At 47.5% G+C, this 18,582-nt stretch overlaps 26 non-coding genes across 26 annotated transcripts; all 26 read left to right on the plus strand.

The window, feature by feature from the left end:
• Nucleotides 1–141: 141 nt before the first annotated feature.
• LOC130619739 (U5 spliceosomal RNA) lies at nt 142–262 on the plus strand. The gene has a single exon (XR_008980477.1). It is a non-coding gene; the product is annotated as a U5 spliceosomal RNA (small nuclear RNA).
• Nucleotides 263–810: 548 nt separating this feature from the next.
• On the plus strand, nt 811–931 carry LOC130619344 (U5 spliceosomal RNA). The gene has a single exon (XR_008980084.1). It is a non-coding gene; the product is annotated as a U5 spliceosomal RNA (small nuclear RNA).
• A 548-nt stretch (nt 932–1,479) lies between these two features.
• On the plus strand, nt 1,480–1,600 carry LOC130619345 (U5 spliceosomal RNA). The gene has a single exon (XR_008980086.1). It is a non-coding gene; the product is annotated as a U5 spliceosomal RNA (small nuclear RNA).
• A 551-nt stretch (nt 1,601–2,151) lies between these two features.
• On the plus strand, nt 2,152–2,270 carry LOC130619967 (U5 spliceosomal RNA). The gene has a single exon (XR_008980703.1). It is a non-coding gene; the product is annotated as a U5 spliceosomal RNA (small nuclear RNA).
• Nucleotides 2,271–2,816: 546 nt separating this feature from the next.
• On the plus strand, nt 2,817–2,937 carry LOC130619346 (U5 spliceosomal RNA). Its single transcript, XR_008980087.1, has one exon. It is a non-coding gene; the product is annotated as a U5 spliceosomal RNA (small nuclear RNA).
• A 550-nt stretch (nt 2,938–3,487) lies between these two features.
• Nucleotides 3,488–3,606, plus strand: LOC130619968 (U5 spliceosomal RNA). The gene has a single exon (XR_008980704.1). It is a non-coding gene; the product is annotated as a U5 spliceosomal RNA (small nuclear RNA).
• A 549-nt stretch (nt 3,607–4,155) lies between these two features.
• On the plus strand, nt 4,156–4,276 carry LOC130619755 (U5 spliceosomal RNA). The gene has a single exon (XR_008980494.1). It is a non-coding gene; the product is annotated as a U5 spliceosomal RNA (small nuclear RNA).
• A 550-nt stretch (nt 4,277–4,826) lies between these two features.
• On the plus strand, nt 4,827–4,945 carry LOC130619970 (U5 spliceosomal RNA). Its single transcript, XR_008980705.1, has one exon. It is a non-coding gene; the product is annotated as a U5 spliceosomal RNA (small nuclear RNA).
• Nucleotides 4,946–5,492: 547 nt separating this feature from the next.
• Nucleotides 5,493–5,613, plus strand: LOC130619347 (U5 spliceosomal RNA). The gene has a single exon (XR_008980088.1). It is a non-coding gene; the product is annotated as a U5 spliceosomal RNA (small nuclear RNA).
• Nucleotides 5,614–7,451: 1,838 nt separating this feature from the next.
• Nucleotides 7,452–7,572, plus strand: LOC130619348 (U5 spliceosomal RNA). Its single transcript, XR_008980089.1, has one exon. It is a non-coding gene; the product is annotated as a U5 spliceosomal RNA (small nuclear RNA).
• Nucleotides 7,573–8,122: 550 nt separating this feature from the next.
• LOC130619983 (U5 spliceosomal RNA) lies at nt 8,123–8,241 on the plus strand. The gene has a single exon (XR_008980717.1). It is a non-coding gene; the product is annotated as a U5 spliceosomal RNA (small nuclear RNA).
• A 548-nt stretch (nt 8,242–8,789) lies between these two features.
• LOC130619756 (U5 spliceosomal RNA) lies at nt 8,790–8,910 on the plus strand. Its single transcript, XR_008980495.1, has one exon. It is a non-coding gene; the product is annotated as a U5 spliceosomal RNA (small nuclear RNA).
• A 549-nt stretch (nt 8,911–9,459) lies between these two features.
• On the plus strand, nt 9,460–9,578 carry LOC130619979 (U5 spliceosomal RNA). The gene has a single exon (XR_008980714.1). It is a non-coding gene; the product is annotated as a U5 spliceosomal RNA (small nuclear RNA).
• Nucleotides 9,579–10,126: 548 nt separating this feature from the next.
• Nucleotides 10,127–10,247, plus strand: LOC130619349 (U5 spliceosomal RNA). Its single transcript, XR_008980090.1, has one exon. It is a non-coding gene; the product is annotated as a U5 spliceosomal RNA (small nuclear RNA).
• Nucleotides 10,248–10,795: 548 nt separating this feature from the next.
• Nucleotides 10,796–10,914, plus strand: LOC130619971 (U5 spliceosomal RNA). Its single transcript, XR_008980706.1, has one exon. It is a non-coding gene; the product is annotated as a U5 spliceosomal RNA (small nuclear RNA).
• Nucleotides 10,915–11,462: 548 nt separating this feature from the next.
• On the plus strand, nt 11,463–11,583 carry LOC130619350 (U5 spliceosomal RNA). Its single transcript, XR_008980091.1, has one exon. It is a non-coding gene; the product is annotated as a U5 spliceosomal RNA (small nuclear RNA).
• Nucleotides 11,584–12,130: 547 nt separating this feature from the next.
• Nucleotides 12,131–12,251, plus strand: LOC130619352 (U5 spliceosomal RNA). The gene has a single exon (XR_008980092.1). It is a non-coding gene; the product is annotated as a U5 spliceosomal RNA (small nuclear RNA).
• Nucleotides 12,252–12,799: 548 nt separating this feature from the next.
• Nucleotides 12,800–12,920, plus strand: LOC130619354 (U5 spliceosomal RNA). Its single transcript, XR_008980094.1, has one exon. It is a non-coding gene; the product is annotated as a U5 spliceosomal RNA (small nuclear RNA).
• Nucleotides 12,921–13,468: 548 nt separating this feature from the next.
• Nucleotides 13,469–13,589, plus strand: LOC130619355 (U5 spliceosomal RNA). Its single transcript, XR_008980095.1, has one exon. It is a non-coding gene; the product is annotated as a U5 spliceosomal RNA (small nuclear RNA).
• A 547-nt stretch (nt 13,590–14,136) lies between these two features.
• On the plus strand, nt 14,137–14,257 carry LOC130619857 (U5 spliceosomal RNA). The gene has a single exon (XR_008980595.1). It is a non-coding gene; the product is annotated as a U5 spliceosomal RNA (small nuclear RNA).
• A 548-nt stretch (nt 14,258–14,805) lies between these two features.
• LOC130619356 (U5 spliceosomal RNA) lies at nt 14,806–14,926 on the plus strand. Its single transcript, XR_008980097.1, has one exon. It is a non-coding gene; the product is annotated as a U5 spliceosomal RNA (small nuclear RNA).
• A 548-nt stretch (nt 14,927–15,474) lies between these two features.
• Nucleotides 15,475–15,596, plus strand: LOC130619744 (U5 spliceosomal RNA). Its single transcript, XR_008980483.1, has one exon. It is a non-coding gene; the product is annotated as a U5 spliceosomal RNA (small nuclear RNA).
• A 546-nt stretch (nt 15,597–16,142) lies between these two features.
• Nucleotides 16,143–16,263, plus strand: LOC130619357 (U5 spliceosomal RNA). The gene has a single exon (XR_008980098.1). It is a non-coding gene; the product is annotated as a U5 spliceosomal RNA (small nuclear RNA).
• A 548-nt stretch (nt 16,264–16,811) lies between these two features.
• On the plus strand, nt 16,812–16,932 carry LOC130619358 (U5 spliceosomal RNA). Its single transcript, XR_008980099.1, has one exon. It is a non-coding gene; the product is annotated as a U5 spliceosomal RNA (small nuclear RNA).
• Nucleotides 16,933–17,480: 548 nt separating this feature from the next.
• Nucleotides 17,481–17,601, plus strand: LOC130619359 (U5 spliceosomal RNA). The gene has a single exon (XR_008980100.1). It is a non-coding gene; the product is annotated as a U5 spliceosomal RNA (small nuclear RNA).
• Nucleotides 17,602–18,149: 548 nt separating this feature from the next.
• Nucleotides 18,150–18,270, plus strand: LOC130619858 (U5 spliceosomal RNA). The gene has a single exon (XR_008980596.1). It is a non-coding gene; the product is annotated as a U5 spliceosomal RNA (small nuclear RNA).
• Nucleotides 18,271–18,582: the final 312 nt, after the last annotated feature.

Genomic DNA, 18,582 nt, shown 5'->3' on the forward strand with positions numbered 1-18,582 from the left:
GTGAAAGTCCTTGTGTCAAGTCTACACCTCACGATGCAGCACCTTTTAAGCGTCCTCTACGAACGGACACACTGGCAAGCGGCACACCACAAGCAAAGGTTAAGTCGGCTCGAAGGCACAACAGGTCGCGCCGACTTACGACAGCTCTGGGCTTTCTTCAGTTCACGCACAAATCTTTTGCCTTTTACTAAAGATTTCCGTGGAGAAGGCCAAAACGATGAGTATATAGACGATTTTTCTACTGTCTCGCTTCGGCGGGACGATCACTAGTCTAAATGAAAAAACGTGCAGGAGGCCATACGCGGGCCTATATCTCATCTCGCTCACAGAGACTTGGTAAGCACGGTCCACTCAATGGCTTTCCAAATGCGAAGAGTGAAGGCCGCAGACGGCAGGGGTTGAGCCAAGGGCCTTTCGGCCGTATCCCGCTCACAAGTTTTTTTTTTTTTTTAGCAGAATAATACATACGAGCTAATCAAAATCGGCTCGAGGAAAGAAATAAAGTTCAGAGACAACCAAAGGAGTCGAACTGCAGTAGAAACAAACTAGATGTAACGCAAGCCACTAGTACGACGTATTGCCTACAGGGACCACACTCTCCGAGACAGCGAACGCAACTTCCTAGTGATTCACGCGAACGCACTCAACTAGGTGATGTAGATCAGAAAGGTGAAAGTCCTTGTGTCAAGTCTACACCTCACGATGCAGCACCTTTTAAGCGTCCTCTACGAACGGACACACTGGCAAGCGGCACACCACAAGCAAAGGTTAAGTCGGCTCGAAGGCACAACAGGTCGCGCCGACTTACGACAACTCTGGGCTTTCTTCAGTTCACGCACAAATCTTTCGCCTTTTACTAAAGATTTCCGTGGAGAAGGCCAAAACGATGAGTATATAGACGATTTTTCTACTGTCTCGCTTCGGCGGGACGATCACTAGTCTAAATGAAAAAACGTGCAGGAGGCCATACGCGGGCCTATCTCTCATCTCGCTCACAGAGACTTGGTAAGCACGGTCCACTCAATGGCTTTCCAAATGCGAAGAGTGAAGGCCGCAGACGGCAGGGGTTGAGCCAAGGGCCTTTCGGCCGTATCCGGCTCACAAGTTTTTTTTTTTTTTTAGCAGAATAATACATACGAGCTAATCAAAATCGGCTCGAGGAAAGAAATAAAGTTCAGAGACAACCAAAGGAGTCGAACTGCAGTAGAAACAAACTAGATGTAACGCAAGCCACTAGTACGACGTATTGCCTACAGGGACCACACTCTCCGAGACAGCGAACGCAACTTCCTAGTGATTCACGCGAACGCACTCAACTAGGTGATGTAGATCAGAAAGGTGAAAGTCCTTGTGTCAAGTCTACACCTCACGATGCAGCACCTTTTAAGCGTCCTCTACGAACGGACACACTGGCAAGCGGCACACCACAAGCAAAGGTTAAGTCGGCTCGAAGGCACAACAGGTCGCGCCGACTTACGACAACTCTGGGCTTTCTTCAGTTCACGCACAAATCTTTCGCCTTTTACTAAAGATTTCCGTGGAGAAGGCCAAAACGATGAGTATATAGACGATTTTTCTACTGTCTCGCTTCGGCGGGACGATCACTAGTCTAAATGAAAAAACGTGCAGGAGGCCATACGCGGGCCTATCTCTCATCTCGCTCACAGAGACTTGGTAAGCACGGTCCACTCAATGGCTTTCCAAATGCGAAGAGTGAAGGCCGCAGACGGCAGGGGTTGAGCCAAGGGCCTTTCGGCTGTATCCCGCTCACAAGTTTTTTTTTTTTTTTTAGCAGAATAATACATACGAGCTAATCAAAATCGGCTCGAGGAAAGAAATAAAGTTCAGAGACAACCAAAGGAGTCGAACTGCAGTAGAAACAAACTAGATGTAACGCAAGCCACTAGTACGACGTATTGCCTACAGGGACCACACTCTCCGAGACAGCGAACGCAACTTCCTAGTGATTCACGCGAACGCACTCAACAAGGTGATGTAGATCAGAAAGGTGAAAGTCCTTGTGTCAAGTCTACACCTCACGATGCAGCACCTTTTAAGCGTCCTCTACGAACGGACACACTGGCAAGCGGCACACCACAAGCAAAGGTTAAGTCGGCTCGAAGGCACAACAGTTCGCGCCGACTTGCGACAACTCTTTGCTTTCTTCAGTTCACGCACAAATCTTTCGCCTTTTACTAAAGATTTCCGTGGAGAAGGCCAAAACGATGAGTATATAGACGATTTTTCTACTGTCTCGCTTCGGCGGGACGATCACTAGTCTAAATGAAAAAACGTGCAGGAGGCCATACGCGGGCCTATCTCTCATCTCGCTCACAGAGACTTGGTAAGCACGGTCCACTCAATGGCTTTCCAAATGCGAAGAGTGAAGGCCGCAGACGGCAGGGGTTGAGCCAAGGGCCTTTCGGCCGTATCCCGCTCACAAGTTTTTTTTTTTTTAGCAGAATAATACATACGAGCTAATCAAAATCGGCTCGAGGAAAGAAATAAAGTTCAGAGACAACCAAAGGAGTCGAACTGCAGTAGAAACAAACTAGATGTAACGCAAGCCACTAGTACGACGTAATGCCTACAGGGACCACACTCTCCGAGACAGCGAACGCAACTTCCTAGTGATTCACGCGAACGCACTCAACTAGGTGATGTAGATCAGAAAGGTGAAAGTCCTTGTGTCAAGTCTACACCTCACGATGCAGCACCTTTTAAGCGTCCTCTACGAACGGACACACTGGCAAGCGGCACACCACAAGCAAAGGTTAAGTCGGCTCGAAGGCACAACAGGTCGCGCCGACTTACGACAACTCTGGGCTTTCTTCAGTTCACGCACAAATCTTTCGCCTTTTACTAAAGATTTCCGTGGAGAAGGCCAAAACGATGAGTATATAGACGATTTTTCTACTGTCTCGCTTCGGCGGGACGATCACTAGTCTAAATGAAAAAACGTGCAGGAGGCCATACGCGGGCCTATCTCTCATCTCGCTCACAGAGACTTGGTAAGCACGGTCCACTCAATGGCTTTCCAAATGCGAAGAGTGAAGGCCGCAGACGGCAGGGGTTGAGCCAAGGGCCTTTCGGCCGTATCCCGCTCACAAGTTTTTTTTTTTTTTTAGCAGAATAATACATAAGAGCTAATCAAAATCGGCTCGAGGAAAGAAATAAAGTTCAGAGACAACCAAAGGAGTCGAACTGCAGTAGAAACAAACTAGATGTAACGCAAGCCACTAGTACGACGTATTGCCTACAGGGACCACACTCTCCGAGACAGCGAACGCAACTTCCTAGTGATTCACGCGAACGCACTCAACTAGGTGATGTAGATCAGAAAGGTGAAAGTCCTTGTGTCAAGTCTACACCTCACGATGCAGCACCTTTTAAGCGTCCTCTACGAACGGACACACTGGCAAGCGGCACACCACAAGCAAAGGTTAAGTCGGCTCGAAGGCACAACAGGTCGCGCCGACTTACGACAACTCTTTGCTTTCTTCAGTTCACGCACAAATCTTTCGCCTTTTACTAAAGATTTCCGTGGAGAAGGCCAAAACGATGAGTATATAGACGATTTTTCTACTGTCTCGCTTCGGCGGGACGATCACTAGTCTAAATGAAAAAACGTGCAAGAGGCCATACGCGGGCCTATCTCTCATCTCGCTCACAGAGACTTGGTAAGCACGGTCCACTCAATGGCTTTCCAAATGCGAAGAGTGAAGGCCGCAGACGGCAGGGGTTGAGCCAAGGGCCTTTCGGCCGTATCCCGCTCACAAGTTTTTTTTTTTTTTTTAGCAGAATAATACATACGAGCTAATCAAAATCGGCTCGAGGAAAGAAATAAAGTTCAGAGACAACCAAAGGAGTCGAACTGCAGTAGAAACAAACTAGATGTAACGCAAGCCACTAGTACGACGTATTGCCTACAGGGACCACACTCTCCGAGACAGCGAACGCAACTTCCTAGTGATTCACGCGAACGCACTCAACTAGGTGATGTAGATCAGAAAGGTGAAAGTCCTTGTGTCAAGTCTACACCTCACGATGCAGCACCTTTTAAGCGTCCTCTACGAACGGACACACTGGCACGCGGCACACCACAAGCAAAGGTTAAGTCGGCTCGAAGGCACAACAGGTCGCGCCGACTTACGACAACTCTGGGCTTTCTTCAGTTCACGCACAAATCTTTCGCCTTTTACAAAAGATTTCCGTGGAGAAGGCCAAAACGATGAGTATATAGACGATTTTTCTACTGTCTCGCTTCGGCGGGACGATCACTAGTCTAAATGAAAAAACGTGCAAGAGGCCATACGCCGCCCTATCTCTCATCTCGCTCACAGAGACTTGGTAAGCACGGTCCACTCAATGGCTTTCCAAATGCGAAGAGTGAAGGCCGCAGACGGCAGGGGTTGAGCCAAGGGCCTTTCGGCCGTATCCCGCTCACAAGTTTTTTTTTTTTTTTAGCAGAATAATACATACGAGCTAATCAAAATCGGCTCGAGGAAAGAAATAAAGTTCAGAGACAATCAAAGGAGTCGAACTGCAGTAGAAACAAACTAGATGTAACGCAAGCCACTAGTACGACGTATTGCCTACAGGGACCACACTCTCCGAGACAGCGAACGCAACTTCCTAGTGATTCACGCGAACGCACTCAACAAGGTGATGTAGATCAGAAAGGTGAAAGTCCTTGTGTCAAGTCTACACCTCACGATGCAGCACCTTTTAAGCGTCCTCTACGAACGGACACACTGGCAAGCGGCACACCACAAGCAAAGGTTAAGTCGGCTCGAAGGCACAACAGTTCGCGCCGACTTACGACAACTCTTTGCTTTCTTCAGTTCACGCACAAATCTTTCGCCTTTTACTAAAGATTTCCGTGGAGAAGGCCAAAACGATGAGTATATAGACGATTTTTCTACTGTCTCGCTTCGGCGGGACGATCACTAGTCTAAATGAAAAAACGTGCAGGAGGCCATACGCGGGCCTATCTCTCATCTCGCTCACAGAGACTTGGTAAGCACGGTCCACTCAATGGCTTTCCAAATGCGAAGAGTGAAGGCCGCAGACGGCAGGGGTTGAGCCAAGGGCCTTTCGGCCGTATCCCGCTCACAAGTTTTTTTTTTTTTTAGCAGAATAATACATACGAGCTAATCAAAATCGGCTCGAGGAAAGAAATAAAGTTCAGAGACAACCAAAGGAGTCGAACTGCAGTAGAAACAAACTAGATGTAACGCAAGCCACTAGTACGACGTAATGCCTACAGGGACCACACTCTCCGAGACAGCGAACGCAACTTCCTAGTGATTCACGCGAACGCACTCAACTAGGTGATGTAGATCAGAAAGGTGAAAGTCCTTGTGTCAAGTCTACACCTCACGATGCAGCACCTTTTAAGCGTCCTCTACGAACGGACACACTGGCAAGCGGCACACCACAAGCAAAGGTTAAGTCGGCTCGAAGGCACAACAGGTCGCGCCGACTTACGACAACTCTGGGCTTTCTTCAGTTCACGCACAAATCTTTCGCCTTTTACTAAAGATTTCCGTGGAGAAGGCCAAAACGATGAGTATATAGACGATTTTTCTACTGTCTCGCTTCGGCGGGACGATCACTAGTCTAAATGAAAAAACGTGCAGGAGGCCATACGCGGGCCTATCTCTCATCTCGCTCACAGAGACTTGGTAAGCACGGTCCACTCAATGGCTTTCCAAATGCGAAGAGTGAAGGCCGCAGACGGCAGGGGTTGAGCCAAGGGCCTTTCGGCCGTATCCCGCTCACAAGTTTTTTTTTTTTTTTAGCAGAATAATACATACGAGTTACTGTGGAAAGTTTATCATTTCTTGAACATGATAGTTTAGTAGGCGACGTTTCGGGAGATCCTTCTCCCATCATCGGGCAAAGTAAAATGATGTTGCGCATGTATTTATAAAATTGCAGAGGATCGAAATTCATAAAAATTAACCAATCAGAAACGAGCTGGTAATTACAGTTAATTACGGTAATTAACATTTTCGGACCTGGATGTAGGTAACTACTTCTTCTGTAGGGCTGGTAACCAAATCTCAGGAAGTTGATACGAGATGCTGTTTATGTGTTTGTTACGTTCTACACTGTTGATGGTTTCTTTAATCTTCCTGGCCGTTGTTCTGGATTCTCTGTCAATGATTTTCTTCTCATCCCAATTAAACTGATGACTTCTGCTCCAGCTGTGGTCCGCAATTTCGTTTTTCTTCACATCTCCGTTTCTCACTGCGCGCATATGTTCTTGTACTCGTTGCTTAAACTTTCTTTTTGTTTCGCATATATACACTGCATCACAATCTTTACACGGGATTTCGTAAACAACATTGTTTTGCTCTTCCAGGTTTATTTTGTCTTTTGGTTTAGACAAAGTGCTTCTTAGGGTGTCTTTAGAGGTAAGAATGCATTTGATCTTGTGTTGCCTTAAAACTCGACGAAGGATCTCGCTGGTACCTGGTACGAAGGGTAGGAATGCTGATGCGATAAATTCCTCTGATGTTTCCTTGTTGTCTCCGTTGCATCTTCTCTTCATTTTATTTTCTACTTGCGTGATGACTTTATGACTGTATCCATTTGTGATTAATGCATTTCTTACACGTCGAATTTCTATTTTCCTCTCCTGTTTGTCACTGACTACACTGTTGGCACGATTCAGTAATGAAGATATGACACTTTCTTTGCAAGATTTCTGATGGTTTGATTCGAAGTTAAGGTACTGGTCAGTGTGTGTTGGTTTACGATGTGTAGAACGTAACAAACACATAAACAGCATCTCGTATCAACTTCCTGAGATTTGGTTACCAGCCCTACAGAAGAAGTAGTTACCTACATCCAGGTCCGAAAATGTTAATTACCGTAATTAACTGTAATTATCAGCTCGTTTCTGATTGGTTAATTTTTATGAATTTCGATCCTCTGCAATTTTATAAATACATGCGCAACATCATTTTACTTTGCCCGATGATGGGAGAAGGATCTCCCGAAACGTCGCCTACTAAACTATCATGTTCAAGAAATGATAAACTTTCCACAGTAATATGAATACTGAACAGACAAACCGAAATAATATCTTCAATACATACGAGCTAATCAAAATCGGCTCGAGGAAAGAAATAAAGTTCAGAGACAACCAAAGGAGTCGAACTGCAGTAGAAACAAACTAGATGTAACGCAAGCCACTAGTACGACGTATTGCCTACAGGGACCACACTCTCCGAGACAGCGAACGCAACTTCCTAGTGATTCACGCGAACGCACTCAACTAGGTGATGTAGATCAGAAAGGTGAAAGTCCTTGTGTCAAGTCTACACCTCACGATGCAGCACCTTTTAAGCGTCCTCTACGAACGGACACACTGGCAAGCGGCACACCACAAGCAAAGGTTAAGTCGGCTCGAAGGCACAACAGGTCGCGCCGACTTACGACAACTCTGGGCTTTCTTCAGTTCACGCACAAATCTTTCGCCTTTTACTAAAGATTTCCGTGGAGAAGGCCAAAACGATGAGTATATAGACGATTTTTCTACTGTCTCGCTTCGGCGGGACGATCACTAGTCTAAATGAAAAAACGTGCAGGAGGCCATACGCGGGCCTATCTCTCATCTCGCTCACAGAGACTTGGTAAGCACGGTCCACTCAATGGCTTTCCAAATGCGAAGAGTGAAGGCCGCAGACGGCAGGGGTTGAGCCAAGGGCCTTTCGGCCGTATCCCGCTCACAAGTTTTTTTTTTTTTTTAGCAGAATAATACATACGAGCTAATCAAAATCGGCTCGAGGAAAGAAATAAAGTTCAGAGACAACCAAAGGAGTCGAACTGCAGTAGAAACAAACTAGATGTAACGCAAGCCACTAGTACGACGTATTGCCTACAGGGACCACACTCTCCGAGACAGCGAACGCAACTTCCTAGTGATTCACGCGAACGCACTCAACTAGGTGATGTAGATCAGAAAGGTGAAAGTCCTTGTGTCAAGTCTACACCTCACGATGCAGCACCTTTTAAGCGTCCTCTACGAACGGACACACTGGCAAGCGGCACACCACAAGCAAAGGTTAAGTCGGCTCGAAGGCACAACAGGTCGCGCCGACTTACGACAACTCTTTGCTTTCTTCAGTTCACGCACAAATCTTTCGCCTTTTAATAAAGATTTCCGTGGAGAAGGCCAAAACGATGAGTATATAGACGATTTTTCTACTGTCTCGCTTCGGCGGGACGATCACTAGTCTAAATGAAAAAACGTGCAAGAGGCCATACGCGGGCCTATCTCTCATCTCGCTCACAGAGACTTGGTAAGCACGGTCCACTCAATGGCTTTCCAAATGCGAAGAGTGAAGGCCGCAGACGGCAGGGGTTGAGCCAAGGGCCTTTCGGCCGTATCCCGCTCACAAGTTTTTTTTTTTTTTTAGCAGAATAATACATACGAGCTAATCAAAATCGGCTCGAGGAAAGAAATAAAGTTCAGAGACAACCAAAGGAGTCGAACTGCAGTAGAAACAAACTAGATGTAACGCAAGCCACTAGTACGACGTATTGCCTACAGGGACCACACTCTCCGAGACAGCGAACGCAACTTCCTAGTGATTCACGCGAACGCACTCAACTAGGTGATGTAGATCAGAAAGGTGAAAGTCCTTGTGTCAAGTCTACACCTCACGATGCAGCACCTTTTAAGCGTCTTCTACGAACGGACACACTGGCAAGCGGCACACCACAAGCAAAGGTTAAGTCGGCTCGAAGGCACAACAGGTCGCGCCGACTTACGACAACTCTGGGCTTTCTTCAGTTCACGCACAAATCTTTCGCCTTTTACAAAAGATTTCCGTGGAGAAGGCCAAAACGATGAGTATATAGACGATTTTTCTACTGTCTCGCTTCGGCGGGACGATCACTAGTCTAAATGAAAAAACGTGCAGGAGGCCTTACGCGGGCCTATCTCTCATCTCGCTCACAGAGACTTGGTAAGCACGGTCCACTCAATGGCTTTCCAAATGCGAAGAGTGAAGGCCGCAGACGGCAGGGGTTGAGCCAAGGGCCTTTCGGCCGTATCCCGCTCACAAGTTTTTTTTTTTTTTAGCAGAATAATACATACGAGCTAATCAAAATCGGCTCGAGGAAAGAAATAAAGTTCAGAGACAACCAAAGGAGTCGAACTGCAGTAGAAACAAACTAGATGTAACGCAAGCCACTAGTACGACGTATTGCCTACAGGGACCACACTCTCCGAGACAGCGAACGCAACTTCCTAGTGATTCACGCGAACGCACTCAACTAGGTGATGTAGATCAGAGAGGTGAAAGTCCTTGTGTCAAGTCTACACCTCACGATGCAGCACCTTTTAAGCGTCCTCTACGAACGGACACACTGGCAAGCGGCACACCACAAGCAAAGGTTAAGTCGGCTCGAAGGCACAACAGGTCGCGCCGACTTACGACAACTCTTTGCTTTCTTCAGTTCACGCACAAATCTTTCGCCTTTTACTAAAGATTTCTGTGGAGAAGGCCAAAACGATGAGTATATAGACGATTTTTCTACTGTCTTGCTTCGGCGGGACGATCACTAGTCTAAATGAAAAAACGTGCAGGAGGCCATACGCGGGCCTATCTCTCATCTCGCTCACAGAGACTTGGTAAGCACGGTCCACTCAATGGCTTTCCAAATGCGAAGAGTGAAGGCCGCAGACGGCAGGGGTTGAGCCAAGGGCCTTTCGGCCGTATCCCGCTCACAAGTTTTTTTTTTTTTTTAGCAGAATAATACATACGAGCTAATCAAAATCGGCTCGAGGAAAGAAATAAAGTTCAGAGACAACCAAAGGAGTCGAACTGCAGTAGAAACAAACTAGATGTAACGCAAGCCACTAGTACGACGTATTGCCTACAGGGACCACACTCTCCGAGACAGCGAACGCAACTTCCTAGTGATTCACGCGAACGCACTCAACTAGGTGATGTAGATCAGAAAGGTGAAAGTCCTTGTGTCAAGTCTACACCTCACGATGCAGCACCTTTTAAGCGTCCTCTACGAACGGACACACTGGCAAGCGGCACACCACAAGCAAAGGTTAAGTCGGCTCGAAGGCACAACAGGTCGCGCCGACTTACGACAACTCTGGGCTTTCTTCAGTTCACGCACAAATCTTTCGCCTTTTACTAAAGATTTCCGTGGAGAAGGCCAAAACGATGAGTATATAGACGATTTTTCTACTGTCTCGCTTCGGCGGGACGATCACTAGTCTAAATGAAAAAACGTGCAGGAGGCCATATGCGGGCCTATCTCTCATCTCGCTCACAGAGACTTGGTAAGCACGGTCCACTCAATGGCTTTCCAAATGCGAAGAGTGAAGGCCGCAGACGGCAGGGGTTGAGCCAAGGGCCTTTCGGCCGTATCCCGCTCACAAGTTTTTTTTTTTTTAGCAGAATAATACATACGAGCTAATCAAAATCGGCTCGAGGAAAGAAATAAAGTTCAGAGACAACCAAAGGAGTCGAACTGCAGTAGAAACAAACTAGATGTAACGCAAGCCACTAGTACGACGTATTGCCTACAGGGACCACACTCTCCGAGACAGCGAACGCAACTTCCTAGTGATTCACGCGAACGCACTCAACTAGGTGATGTAGATCAGAAAGGTGAAAGTCCTTGTGTCAAGTCTACACCTCACGATGCAGCACCTTTTAAGCGTCCTCTACGAACGGACACACTGGCAAGCGGCAAACCACAAGCAAAGGTTAAGTCGGCTCGAAGGCACAACAGGTCGCGCCGACTTACGACAACTCTTTGCTTTCTTCAGTTCACGCACAAATCTTTCGCCTTTTACTAAAGATTTCCGTGGAGAAGGCCAAAACGATGAGTATATAGACGATTTTTCTACTGTCTCGCTTCGGCGGGACGATCACTAGTCTAAATGAAAAAGCGTGCAAGAGGCCATACGCGGGCCTATCTCTCATCTCGCTCACAGAGACTTGGTAAGCACGGTCCACTCAATGGCTTTCCAAATGCGAAGAGTGAAGGCCGCAGACGGCAGGGGTTGAGCCAAGGGCCTTTCGGCCGTATCCCGCTCACAAGTTTTTTTTTTTTTTTAGCAGAATAATACATACGAGCTAATCAAAATCGGCTCGAGGAAAGAAATAAAGTTCAGAGACAACCAAAGGAGTCGAACTGCAGTAGAAACAAACTAGATGTAACGCAAGCCACTAGTACGACGTATTGCCTACAGGGACCACACTCTCCGAGACAGCGAACGCAACTTCCTAGTGATTCACGCGAACGCACTCAACTAGGTGATGTAGATCAGAAAGGTGAAAGTCCTTGTGTCAAGTCTACACCTCACGATGCAGCACCTTTTAAGCGTCCTCTACGAACGGACACACTGGCAAGCGGCACACCACAAGCAAAGGTTAAGTCGGCTCGAAGGCACAACAGGTCGCGCCGACTTACGACAACTCTGGGCTTTCTTCAGTTCACGCACAAATCTTTCGCCTTTTACTAAAGATTTCCGTGGAGAAGGCCAAAACGATGAGTATATAGACGATTTTTCTACTGTCTCGCTTCGGCGGGACGATCACTAGTCTAAATGAAAAAACGTGCTGGAGGCCATACGCCGCCCTATCTCTCATTTCGCTCACAGAGACTTGGTAAGCACGGTCCACTCAATGGCTTTCCAAATGCGAAGAGTGAAGGCCGCAGACGGCAGGGGTTGAGCCAAGGGCCTTTCGGCCGTATCCCGCTCACAAGTTTTTTTTTTTTTTAGCAGAATAATACATACGAGCTAATCAAAATCGGCTCGAGGAAAGAAATAAAGTTCAGAGACAACCAAAGGAGTCGAACTGCAGTAGAAACAAACTAGATGTAACGCAAGCCACTAGTACGACGTATTGCCTACAGGGACCACACTCTCCGAGACAGCGAACGCAACTTCCTAGTGATTCACGCGAACGCACTCAACTAGGTGATGTAGATCAGAAAGGTGAAAGTCCTTGTGTCAAGTCTACACCTCACGATGCAGCACCTTTTAAGCGTCCTCTACGAACGGACACACTGGCAAGCGGCACACCACAAGCAAAGGTTAAGTCGGCTCGAAGGCACAACAGGTCGCGCCGACTTACGACAACTCTGGGCTTTCTTCAGTTCACGCACAAATCTTTCGCCTTTTACTAAAGATTTCCGTGGAGAAGGCCAAAACGATGAGTATATAGACGATTTTTCTACTGTCTCGCTTCGGCGGGACGATCACTAGTCTAAATGAAAAAACGTGCAGGAGGCCATACGCCGCCCTATCTCTCATCTCGCTCACAGAGACTTGGTAAGCACGGTCCACTCAATGGCTTTCCAAATGCGAAGAGTGAAGGCCGCAGACGGCAGGGGTTGAGCCAAGGGCCTTTCGGCCGTATCCCGCTCACAAGTTTTTTTTTTTTTTTAGCAGAATAATACATACGAGCTAATCAAAATCGGCTCGAGGAAAGAAATAAAGTTCAGAGACAACCAAAGGAGTCGAACTGCAGTAGAAACAAACTAGATGTAACGCAAGCCACTAGTACGACGTATTGCCTACAGGGACCACACTCTCCGAGACAGCGAACGCAACTTCCTAGTGATTCACGCGAACGCACTCAACTAGGTGATGTAGATCAGAAAGGTGAAAGTCCTTGTGTCAAGTCTACACCTCACGATGCAGCACCTTTTAAGCGTCCTCTACGAACGGACACACTGGCAAGCGGCACACCACAAGCAAAGGTTAAGTCGGCTCGAAGGCACAACAGGTCGCGCCGACTTACGACAACTCTGGGCTTTCTTCAGTTCACGCACAAATCTTTCGCCTTTTACTAAAGATTTCCGTGGAGAAGGCCAAAACGATGAGTATATAGACGATTTTTCTACTGTCTCGCTTCGGCGGGACGATCACTAGTCTAAATGAAAAAACGTGCAGGAGGCCATACGCGGGCCTATCTCTCATCTCGCTCACAGAGACTTGGTAAGCACGGTCCACTCAATGGCTTTCCAAATGCGAAGAGTGAAGGCCGCAGACGGCAGGGGTTGAGCCAAGGGCCTTTCGGCCGTATCCCGCTCACAAGTTTTTTTTTTTTTTTAGCAGAATAATACATACGAGCTAATCAAAATCGGCTCGAGGAAAGAAATAAAGTTTAGAGACAACCAAAGGAATCGAACTGCAGTAGAAACAAACTAAATGAAACGCAAGCCACTAGTACGACGTATTGCCTACAGGGACCACACTCTCCGAGACAGCGAACGCAACTTCCTAGTGATTCACGCGAACGCACTCAACTAGGTGATGTAGATCAGAAAGGTGAAAGTCCTTGTGTCAAGTCTACACCTCACGATGCAGCACCTTTTAAGCGTCCTCTACGAACGGACACACTGGCAAGCGGCACACCACAAGCAAAGGTTAAGTCGGCTCGAAGGCACAACAGGTCGCGCCGACTTACGACAACTCTGGGCTTTCTTCAGTTCACGCACAAATCTTTCGCCTTTTACTAAAGATTTCCGTGGAGAAGGCCAAAACGATGAGTATATAGACGATTTTTCTACTGTCTCGCTTCGGCGGGACGATCACCAGTCTAAATGAAAAAACGTGCAGGAGGCCATACGCGGGCCTATCTCTCATCTCGCTCACAGAGACTTGGTAAGCACGGTCCACTCAATGGCTTTCCAAATGCGAAGAGTGAAGGCCGCAGACGGCAGGGGTTGAGCCAAGGGCCTTTCGGCCGTATCCCGCTCACAAGTTTTTTTTTTTTTTAGCAGAATAATACATACGAGCTAATCAAAATCGGCTCGAGGAAAGAAATAAAGTTCAGAGACAACCAAAGGAGTCGAACTGCAGTAGAAACAAACTAGATGTAACGCAAGCCACTAGTACGACGTATTGCCTACAGGGACCACACTCTCCGAGACAGCGAACGCAACTTCCTAGTGATTCACGCGAACGCACTCAACTAGGTGATGTAGATCAGAAAGGTGAAAGTCCTTGTGTCAAGTCTACACCTCACGATGCAGCACCTTTTAAGCGTCCTCTACGAACGGACACACTGGCAAGCGGCACACCACAAGCAAAGGTTAAGTCGGCTCGAAGGCACAACAGGTCGCGCCGACTTACGACAACTCTGGGCTTTCTTCAGTTCACGCACTAATCTTTCGCCTTTTACTAAAGATTTCCGTGGAGAAGGCCAAAACGATGAGTATATAGACGATTTTTCTACTGTCTCGCTTCGGCGGGACGATCACTAGTCTAAATGAAAAAACGTGCAGGAGGCCATACGCGGGCCTATCTCTCATCTCGCTCACAGAGACTTGGTAAGCACGGTCCACTCAATGACTTTCCAAATGCGAAGAGTGAAGGCCGCAGACGGCAGGGGTTGAGCCAAGGGCCTTTCGGCCGTATCCCGCTCACAAGTTTTTTTTTTCTTTTAGCAGAATAATACATACGAGCTAATCAAAATCGGCTCGAGGAAAGAAATAAAGTTCAGAGACAACCAAAGGAGTCGAACTGCAGTAGAAACAAACTAGATGTAACGCAAGCCACTAGTACGACGTATTGCCTACAGGGACCACACTCTCCGAGACAGCGAACGCAACTTCCTAGTGATTCACGCGAACGCACTCAACTAGGTGATGTAGATCAGAAAGGTGAAAGTCCTTGTGTCAAGTCTACACCTCACGATGCAGCACCTTTTAAGCGTCCTCTACGAACGGACACACTGGCAAGCGGCACACCACAAGCAAAGGTTAAGTCGGCTCGAAGGCACAACAGGTCGCGCCGACTTACGACAACTCTGGGCTTTCTTCAGTTCACGCACAAATCTTTCGCCTTTTACTAAAGATTTCCGTGGAGAAGGCCAAAACGATGAGTATATAGACGATTTTTCTACTGTCTCGCTTCGGCGGGACGATCACTAGTCTAAATGAAAAAACGTTGGGGAGGCCATACGCCGGCCTATCTCTCATCTCGCTCACAGAGACTTGGTAAGCACGGTCCACTCAATGGCTTTCCAAATGCGAAGAGTGAAGGCCGCAGACGGCAGGGGTTGAGCCAAGGGCCTTTCGGACGTATCCCGCTCACAAGGTTTTTTTTTTTTTTAGCAGAATAATACATACGAGCTAATCAAAATCGGCTCGAGGAAAGAAATAAAGTTCAGAGACAACCAAAGGAGTCGAACTGCAGTAGAAACAAACTAGATGTAACGCAAGCCACTAGTACGACGTATTGCCTACAGGGACCACACTCTCCGAGACAGCGAACGCAACTTCCTAGTGATTCACGCGAACGCACTCAACTAGGTGATGTAGATCAGAAAGGTGAAAGTCCTTGTGTCAAGTCTACACCTCACGATGCAGCACCTTTTAAGCGTCCTCTACGAACGGACACACTGGCAAGCGGCACACCACAAGCAAAGGTTAAGTCGGCTCGAAGGCACAACAGGTCGCGCCGACTTACGACAACTCTGGGCTTTCTTCAGTTCACGCACAAATCTTTCGCCTTTTACTAAAGATTTCCGTGGAGAAGGCCAAAACGATGAGTATATAGACGATTTTTCTACTGTCTCACTTCGGCGGGACGATCACTAGTCTAAATGAAAAAACGTGCAGGAGGCCATACGCGGGCTTATCTCTCATCTCGCTCACAGAGACTTGGTAAGCACGGTCCACTCAATGGCTTTCCAAATGCGAAGAGTGAAGGCCGCAGACGGCAGGGGTTGAGCCAAGGGCCTTTCGGCCGTATCCCGCTCACAAGTTTTTTTTTTTTTTAGCAGAATAATACATACGAGCTAATCAAAATCGGCTCGAGGAAAGAAATAAAGTTCAGAGACAACCAAAGGAGTCGAACTGCAGTAGAAACAAACTAGATGTAACGCAAGCCACTAGTACGACGTATTGCCTACAGGGACCACACTCTCCGAGACAGCGAACGCAACTTCCTAGTGATTCACGCGAACGCACTCAACTAGGTGATGTAGATCAGAAAGGTGAAAGTCCTTGTGTCAAGTCTACACCTCACGATGCAGCACCTTTTAAGCGTCCTCTACGAACGGACACACTGGCAAGCGGCACACCACAAGCAAAGGTTAAGTCGGCTCGAAGGCACAACAGGTCGCGCCGACTTAAGACAACTCTGGGCTTTCTTCAGTTCACGCACAAATCTTTCGCCTTTTACTAAAGATTTCCGTGGAGAAGGCCAAAACGATGAGTATATAGACGATTTTTCTACTGTCTCGCTTCGGCGGGACGATCACTAGTCTAAATGAAAAAACGTGCAGGAGGCCATACGCCGCCCTATCTCTCATCTCGCTCACAGAGACTTGGTAAGCACGGTCCACTCAATGGCTTTCCAAATGCGAAGAGTGAAGGCCGCAGACGGCAGGGGTTGAGCCAAGGGCCTTTCGGCCGTATCCCGCTCACAAGTTTTTTTTTTTTTTTAGCAGAATAATACATACGAGCTAATCAAAATCGGCTCGAGGAAAGAAATAAAGTTCAGAGACAACCAAAGGAGTCGAACTGCAGTAGAAACAAACTAGATGTAACGCAAGCCACTAGTACGACGTATTGCCTACAGGGACCACACTCTCCGAGACAGCGAACGCAACTTCCTAGTGATTCACGCGAACGCACTCAACTAGGTGATGTAGATCAGAAAGGTGAAAGTCCTTGTGTCAAGTCTACACCTCACGATGCAGCACCTTTTAAGCGTCCTCTACGAACGGACACACTGGCAAGCGGCACACCACAAGCAAAGGTTAAGTCGGCTCGAAGGCACAACAGGTCGCGCCGACTTACGACAACTCTGGGCTTTCTTCAGTTCACGCACAAATCTTTCGCCTTTTACTAAAGATTTCCGTGGAGAAGGCCAAAACGATGAGTATATAGACGATTTTTCTACTGTCTCGCTTCGGCGGGACGATCACTAGTCTAAATGAAAAAACGTGCAGGAGGCCATACGCGGGCCTATCTCTCATCTCGCTCACAGAGACTTGGTAAGCACGGTCCACTCAATGGCTTTCCAAATGCGAAGAGTGAAGGCCGCAGACGGCAGGGGTTGAGCCAAGGGCCTTTCGGCCGTATCCCGCTCACAAGTTTTTTTTTTTTTTTAGCAGAATAATACATACGAGCTAATCAAAATCGGCTCGAGGAAAGAAATAAAGTTTAGAGACAACCAAAGGAATCGAACTGCAGTAGAAACAAACTAAATGAAACGCAAGCCACTAGTACGACGTATTGCCTACAGGGACCACACTCTCCGAGACAGCGAACGCAACTTCCTAGTGATTCACGCGAACGCACTCAACTAGGTGATGTAGATCAGAAAGGTGAAAGTCCTTGTGTCAAGTCTACACCTCACGATGCAGCACCTTTTAAGCGTCCTCTACGAACGGACACACTGGCAAGCGGCACACCACAAGCAAAGGTTAAGTCGGCTCGAAGGCACAACAGGTCGCGCCGACTTACGACAACTCTGGGCTTTCTTCAGTTCACGCACAAATCTTTCGCCTTTTACTAAAGATTTCCGTGGAGAAGGCCAAAACGATGAGTATATAGACGATTTTTCTACTGTCTCGCTTCGGCGGGACGATCACTAGTCTAAATGAAAAAACGTGCAGGAGGCCATACGCGGGCCTATCTCTCATCTCGCTCACAGAGACTTGGTAAGCACGGTCCACTCAATGGCTTTCCAAATGCGAAGAGTGAAGGCCGCAGACGGCAGGGGTTGAGCCAAGGGCCTTTCGGCCGTATCCCGCTCACAAGTTTTTTTTTTTTTTTAGCAGAATAATACATACGAGCTAATCAAAATCGGCTCGAGGAAAGAAATAAAGTTCAGAGACAACCAAAGGAGTCGAACTGCAGTAGAAACAAACTAGATGTAACGCAAGCCACTAGTACGACGTATTGCCTACAGGGACCACACTCTCCGAGACAGCGAACGCAACTTCCTAGTGATTCACGCGAACGCACTCAACTAGGTGATGTAGATCAGAAAGGTGAAAGTCCTTGTGTCAAGTCTACACCTCACGATGCAGCACCTTTTAAGCGTCCTCTACGAACGGACACACTGGCAAGCGGCACACCACAAGCAAAGGTTAAGTCGGCTCGAAGGCACAACAGGTCGCGCCGACTTACGACAACTCTGGGCTTTCTTCAGTTCACGCACTAATCTTTCGCCTTTTACTAAAGATTTCCGTGGAGAAGGCCAAAACGATGAGTATATAGACGATTTTTCTACTGTCTCGCTTCGGCGGGACGATCACTAGTCTAAATGAAAAAACGTGCAGGAGGCCATACGCGGGCCTATCTCTCATCTCGCTCACAGAGACTTGGTAAGCACGGTCCACTCAATGGCTTTCCAAATGCGAAGAGTGAAGGCCGCAGACGGCAGGGGTTGAGCCAAGGGCCTTTCGGCCGTATCCCGCTCACAAGTTTTTTTTTTCTTTTAGCAGAATAATACATACGAGCTAATCAAAATCGGCTCGAGGAAAGAAATAAAGTTCAGAGACAACCAAAGGAGTCGAACTGCAGTAGAAACAAACTAGATGTAACGCAAGCCACTAGTACGAC

The sequence above is a fragment of the Hydractinia symbiolongicarpus genome, chromosome 11 (genome assembly GCF_029227915.1).
Source record: "Hydractinia symbiolongicarpus strain clone_291-10 chromosome 11, HSymV2.1, whole genome shotgun sequence".
Classification (NCBI taxonomy): Eukaryota; Metazoa; Cnidaria; class Hydrozoa; order Anthoathecata; family Hydractiniidae; genus Hydractinia; species Hydractinia symbiolongicarpus.